Source organism: Neofelis nebulosa, chromosome 10 (assembly GCF_028018385.1).
Source record: "Neofelis nebulosa isolate mNeoNeb1 chromosome 10, mNeoNeb1.pri, whole genome shotgun sequence".
NCBI classification, from domain to species: Eukaryota; Metazoa; Chordata; class Mammalia; order Carnivora; family Felidae; genus Neofelis; species Neofelis nebulosa.
In genome coordinates this window covers 44,541,684-44,549,305 of record NC_080791.1, presented here as the reverse complement: position 1 = coordinate 44,549,305, position 7,622 = coordinate 44,541,684, and the positions used below count along the sequence as shown (strand labels likewise).

Sequence of the window (7,622 nt, the reverse complement as noted above, 5' to 3'; positions counted from 1 at the left end):
CTGGTATGCAGTATGTAATATTTCTTAGATATGTATAAGGTCCTGTGTAGACACAGAGAAAGAATGGCTCTGATAGAAGGGCCCATTCAGTTTTTGAAATCGATGTCATGTCTCAAAGATTGAAAAAGAGTTTGTCAGGCAGGAGAAAAGAAAGCCTATTCCACTACACTGGAGGCAGTGTGAGCCTCTCATTCTGGAATGAAGAGAATATTTCACTATGAAGGATTCAATTTAAGTAAATTCAATTCTGCAAATGTTAAGTTTTTACTGGGACAAAAGTTACTGTGCTAATTTGGAATTAGAAAGTCATGTGAAACAGTACAGAGCATTTTTCAGTATTCCCTTTTACTCAAAGAGGATAGCACAGGAGAGGTCAACTTGCAGGAGTTGAGGTTGGAAAGGGAGGCAGTGTGGAGTCATTCCACCTCCCTTACACTCTCACTCTGTTACACCACAGAGTAAATGAAGAGCTCTGCCCTCACTTTACACAAATGTCCTCCTGAAGCTTCCTTGCTACCCATTCTTTGTACCAGTTCTGTATGTTGTGCTTCAGACCTTTCTAATTTATTTCCTGTCCTCATGCTTTTGTCCTCAACTCTTCATATTTGTTTTTGTTTGTTTGTTCTTGCTGTTTTGGGGTGGGGGGTGACTGCTCTTTTATTTGCCTTTAATGAACTTTGGGGCCCCTTGTGTGACCTTGGTCATCACCCCATCACCAAGGTTCTGCTTTTGTTCCCCTCTGGGAGGGGTGAGTAACCCAAGGTGGTTTCTTCACAAGCTGCAGTAGGCACCCACAGTGTTGTCAGGGTATCATGTTGGGGAAATGTCCAGCTTTGTCCAAGAGTTAGTAGAAGTGCTGGCCTTTGATATTCAGAGACAACATGGCATAGACTTCACCACGGTGGACCATGCAGGATACCTGGTTCAAAGGAACCATCAGTGGTGAACCCTCTAGCCTGTAGCATCACTGAACTCACAGAATAAAGGGAGAAGAGAAGACCAGCACCAAGTACCAGGGTCCTGATGGTGCCACAGTGGACTGCCAGGCTGCAGCACCAGGGCATGGAGTGCGGGTCCAATGGCCACAGTCTGGGAAGTCTGTATCTGCAGGCAGTGCCTGGAGCAGGAGTCGGGCCAAGGCAGCTATGCTAGGGAGGCCCAGATGATGCTCTGGACCTTGCAGAACAGCCCAAGGACTAAGAAAGAAGTGGCCCCGTTCACACACGAAGAACAGCACATCTCGCGGCAGGGCTGCGTCTTGCAGGGTCCACTGTTATTCAGGTGTCACCTTGGCCTGCTTGGCTCCACTTCTGGGGCAGGACTTCCACCTCAAATGTTCATATTTGATGCAAGGCATTTCTGCCGATTTCTAAGCACATCCTTTACTGTTCTCTCTCCTGACAACATTTTGAGAGTACTTCAGATAAACACGATTCCCAGTTTTTGTTGGCTTTCTCTTTAGTCCTGCCACGGGGAACACTCCCACAGGTCATATTGCAAAATGTTTGTACAATATGCTAAAGCATTTGGATTTTATTTTGAGGCCAACAGTGAACAATTAATGATGTGTAAGCAAAGGAATGACTTGAGCAGATTTGCATTTTGGGAAATATCCCTCTGGTTGAAGTGTAGAAATAAATTGGAATAGGATAAAAATAGAGGGAGGGAAATCCATGGAGCTGTTTGTAATGATTGAGACATGAATAGTGACAGGCCACTGATCAAAGATGAAGGGAAGTGGATTCAAGAGTCAGTCAGTAGGTACCATGTCACGTTATCACCAGTCAACATAACCAACTTAGGTCAGTTTTCTCTTTTATTTCTTAAAAGGACCTGCCAATGCCTATATATTTTCTCTTGTTTTATCCCTTAAATCCATCTCTCCAACTAAAACAAGCAATTATGAATACAGAGAAATAAACTTCTAGAGCTGAGTTTGACATTATCTAAGGCAATTCCCTCATTAGACAGAATGGAGGTCTCACTGTGAGAGGCCACATATATGGTTTGCTCTCCTTTCTAATCTGCTTTTCATGCCATTTAACAAGAACTTTTGTTTTCCTTTACACTCCTCATTTTCACTTAGGTATATTCTCCATCAAATAGAAGTACACACTGCTTCCAAATTCTTCATTCTTTCTCCAGGGAGTAGACAGGGCTTAGAGAGGTATTGGAAGAGGGACACAAAATCCATGTGCAAGCAGTAATGACACTACTTACCCACTTGAGCCCCATTCCCCAAGTCACTGGGCTGGAGAACTCTCTCCTGTATTGTTAGGTTCTGCACTATAATCCTGCCTGCTTCCAGCCCAATGGTTATGCCTCCCCTTGGAAAGCTCATGCTGTCTGTTTGGGGGTGACTTTAAATGGAATGTCACCCAAGTGACACCTTTGTGGCTTGTCATCAGCATCTTCCATTAAGTACAGCCATGTGAGTGTCTGATGGACTGTGTGAAACAGGCAATTTCCCAATTATAAGTAACTTTACTTGTTTTAACAGTCTCAAGCCTTGTCACACACTTCTGTTGAAGGAAGATATTGCTTCTCAGTTTGTCACAGACTGTGATGCCCTTATATAATAGCTTTCTGTATCTCAGTGCTTACTTTTAAAAGCCCACCAGCTATTTCCATGTTACTGACAGCTGTTGTTAAATTAAATTAAATTTCTAAGTAAAATAATTATTTTGGGGGAGATTCAGGACTGAAGAGTTTTGTGAATGTCAAATTACTTTTTCTGTGTTCACTTCAGGAAGTTCTAATTTATTTTTATCCACTTTCTGTAACGAATTCCAGACTGTGAAGATGTCTTGAAGTTCTGTAACCAATCTATATTGTTTGCATTCCATTGTCTTTAATGCACTTTAGCATTTCTTTAATCTCTCCCACAGAGAAGAAATTCCACCTAGTCTTATTTTTTTTTAGTGGGACTTCTCCTTTGTACAAAATAAAATGCACCTTCAAAGGTGTCTCAGTAAATAACATTTCTCTTTCACAGCTACATACATTTACACTTCGGAAAAAAAGTGAAAACATTGTCAAATGCAGCACATTAGTAGACTTTATGATCTATAATGAACTTTAGAGGTCTTGTAGTCTACTAGTTTGAAAAACAAATCATACTACAGACTCAGTGGTCACTGTCTACCAGGTAAAATATAGAATGTGAGCCAGAAAGAAGGGGAATCTGAGCCTCAATCCCACAGAGGGGAATGGTAAAAGGAATAGTCATAAAAGGGTAAACAATTTGTCATACTGAATAGTAAATCAGTGGATGGAAAATACATATCCAATTTGCATATTAGATATTACATTACATTAGATGTTACATAGATTTTATGTTACATCTAGTATTGCATGTTAGATATTTGATCTAATTTGAGAGTAAAGATTTGCTCAAGGTCACACATTGGCTGTTTGAAGATGCACTCCTGAGTCTCCTGGCTGTGCTTCTTGTACGTTACACCATAGCTGCTATTTGGCCCATTATACTAAGTATCTTGTCAGTAAAGAGAGATCTTTCCTTAAGAGAATAGATATTAGAGTCCGGGAGGTCTGTTTATATTCTTACTTCTCCACTATGTGACTGGGGGTAAGATGTTTTAGCTTTCTAAGCTGCAATAATTTCAACTTTAATATGATAATACTGACAGTACATATACACAGACATTAAATGACAAATGCATGCAAACTTTTTTGCTGAAGCTTGATACCATGCTTAATAACAGTTGAGTCATTAAGATTTTTAAAAATTATATATATATTTGCCTAAGACAAATAGTAGATAGTAAATGATGGAGTTTTCACCTCATTTTATCTCTAAGTTGGAAGACTTCCACTGCTTCCACTTCATTCTTAGGATCCTCATTAAACCCTCCTTTTCCACTCTACTTTGGTGCTACCAAAAAAGCATCTTACCTATAGAGTCTTTGAAATTTCCTTGAGAGTCTTCATAATAGGAAGTCCCTACCATTTCCACCATGACATTTTCTTAGAATATAATCAAATATCATCATCACTCTAAGAAAACGTTGCCTAATGCCTACATTGTCTTCTAATCATACATTCAATTGTTAAGTCACATTTCTGTCTTAGACATGAACATAATCTTCCAAATGCTTCAAGGCATATTCTTACCATTTACCATCTATAACTTATCCATCACCAAGTCTTATTATGCCTTAAACTCCTTCCCTTCAATGCCACTATTACAGTGTTTTTTCAGTTTCACTGTTTATTTTTCCCTTCCCTCCAGTGCTTCTCCTTGGAAATCAGGCCTTCACACTGGTTCCAGAGTAGTCTTCCTTTTTATAATGATAATCTCATCATTTCCTACTTAAAACTCATCAGTGGCTCACTGGGCTGTCTCATTCACTATCCATACATCACAGTTCATTTTAGGGTAAGAATCAAGGCCTTTAATGAAGACTGACCCCTTATTCTATAGGTTGGCTTATGGCCACCTCTATAGCTTTGTCTCTTGCCACATTTTTTGATATATGAGTTCCCATCTATTCCCCCACACCTTCCCACTATTGAAAATTATGTTTTGTATTTGACATGCTTACAATTCTATACATCTCTACTCCCCTCCCTGCCATGTCTGTCTTATTTTACTCCTTTCATTATTCACATTTTTAGATCTTCACTGTGGTAGGCAGAATAATGGCCCTGCAAAGATGTTCAACTACTAATCCCTGAAACCTATTTCTAGTTGTGATGGCTAATTTTATGGGTCAACTAGGCCAGATATTTGACAAAACTTTATTCTATACATTTTTGTAGAGGTATTATTTTTTTATATGAGATAGACATTTAAATAATTAGACTTAGAATACCCTCTATAATGTGGGTGGGTTTCATTCAATCAGTTGAAGACCTTAATAGGAAAAAAAAATGACCTTCTCCAGTGAAGAGGGAATATATCTATATATCTATATATCTATATATCTATGTCTTTTGGTTTTGTTTCTGTGGATAACCCTGACTATACCATGTTACTTGACCTGACAAAGGAAAAGGAACTTGCCATGTGTGGTTAAGTTTAGGATCTTGAGATAGAAGGATCATCTTGAATCATCCAGGTATGTCCAACATAATTACAAGGGAGGCAGGAGAGGCAGAGTCAGAGAGTTTGGAGCTGCTATACCTGGCTGACTTTGAAGATGAAGGAAGGGGCAATAAGCCAAAAAAATTAGGAGGACTCTAAAGCTGTGAAAGGCCAGGAGATAGAGTCCTCCTAGAGTATCCAGAAGAATACAGCCCTGCTAACACCATGATTTTAGTCAAGTGAAATCTATTTGAGATTCCTGACCTCTAGAACTATAAGATAATACATTTATATTGTTTTAAGTCAACAAATTTTTGTCCTTTTGTTAAAGTAGCAGTAAGAAACTAATACAGATTTTGGTGCATGGAAGTGAGATGGTGCTATGTGAATACCTAAAATGTGCAAGCATTTAGGAATTGGGCAGAAGATGAAAGAATTCTGAGGAGCATATAGCAAAGTCTAGATTGCCTTTAATAGACTGTTAATATAAATGTGGACATTAACAACTCTGCTAGTGAAAACTCAGAATGAAGTGAAAAGTGAACAGAAAACTTATATTGTCTTAGTGCACACATAAATCATTATAAGCAGACTGTTGATAGAAATATGAGCATTAAAGATATTGCTGGTGAGGGATCACAAGAATATGAGGAATATGTTATTGGAATCTGAAGGAAACAAGATCCTTGTCATATTGTGGTGGAAAGTTTCTGATGCTTGATTTTGGCTCAGGTCATGATCCCAGGGCCATGGGGATCAAGACCCATGTCAGGCTCCATGCTGAGTGTGGAGCCTACTTGGGATTCTCTCTCTCTCTCTCTCTCTCTCTCTCTCTCTCTCTCTCTCTCTCTCTCTCCCTCTGCCCCTCTTCCCTGCTTGCACTCTCTCTCTCTCTCACTCAAAAATAAGTAATAAATAAACAAATAAATATTCACACCAAAAACAAAAAATGGAAAGGAAAAAAGGCAAATATGTGAGGTAAAAAAAAAGAAAAACAATACATGTACATATACATATATACAATCTTCAAATCTGAAAATATGTCAGGGGAATAAAAAGAAAAGGTACACACCCTTGAGATGGTTATTAGTATTTTGGAAGAACAAGGAGAAATATATGACCAAACATATAACAAAATATATGGAAATGAAGATAATGGAAGAAATGATAAAGGACTCAGAAGAAAAAGCCAGGGGCTTTTACTTGCTAACAATGGGACTTATAGAAGAGAAAGGATCTATCATAAGAGAGGCAATGGTTAACAAATGACAGAAGAAAATCTCTGTGAATTTAAAAACGTTTAAATTTGTGTGCCTCTGTGGCTCAGTCACTTGAGTGTCCCACTCTTGATTTTGGCTCAGGTAATCATCTGAAGGTTCATGCTCTGTGCTGACAGGCAGAGCCTACTTGGGATTCATTCCCTTTCTCTCTTTCCCTCCCCCACTTGCACGCAACACTCTTTCTCTCTCTCAAAAATAAATAAACATTAAAAAATAAAAATATTTAAATCTCCTAATTTCAAGTTCTCTCCACATTCAGGCAAGATGAAGAAAACAAAGTTATCAACGTAGACATGTCCCGATAAAACACATGAACACTAAATATAAAGACTTTTTTTTAAGATAAAGAATTTTTTTTAATGTTTATTCTTGAGAGAGAGAAGACAGAGTGTGAGTAGGGGAGGGGCAGAGAGAGAGAGGGAGACACAGAATCTGAAGCAGGATCCAGGGTCTGAGCTATTAGCACAGGGCCTGACAACAGGCTCAAAGTCAGGAACTATGAGATCATGATCTGAGATTATGAAGTCAGATGCTTAACAGACTGAGGCACCCAGGAGCCCCAAGATAAAGACTTTTTTAAAAGATTAAAATAATGATTAAAATTTGAAAGATTCCTGACAGAAAAATAAATTTTAATAAAATATTAGAGTCATACCAGACATTTAATCTAAAATAATAGAAATCTAAAAGATAAAGAATGACAGCTACAGATGATAGGGAAAAGAACTACTACACTAGATTCTTTATTTTTTGAGTTCATTGTTAAGTAATCTCTATACCCAAAATGGGGCTCAAACTCATAATCCTGAGATCAAGAATTGCATGCTCTACTGTCGGAGCCAGCCAGGCACCCCAGGACTACTACAGTAGACTCTTATACGCAATCAAATATTATTTATCTGTCAGGATAAAAGGAAATAATTTCTAGATATTCAAATATTTGGAGAACATATGTATTTGATAAAAATATTCCTGAAAGGATTCTAACAAATCAAGAAATGAAATTTATCAGAGAATCAAGATGGGAGAAACTGAACTGGTTAGCAATGATTTAATCTCTCTCCCATTCCTAACCTCCATCTATATATGTTTGTAAATGGATAATGATAGTGTGTGAAGGTATAATAAAAATTCTAAACAAGAGCTCTTCAGCTTATACAGTCATATTGTAAAGGAAAACTTGATAGTCACCTGTGATTAGATAGTCTAAATTATCTTAACAAATATAGGTTTTCAGGAAGTAGAAGACTATCAAGAAATCTTAAAACTTTCTAAACTTCTTATCCTATAGTAAT

General features: G+C 38.0%; 1 pseudogene; it reads right to left on the bottom strand.

Moving 5' to 3' along the window:
• Positions 1 to 576: 576 nt before the first annotated feature.
• LOC131486554 (transmembrane protein 223-like) overlaps positions 577 to 7,622 on the bottom strand; it is a 47,352-nt pseudogene continuing 40,306 nt past the window's right edge.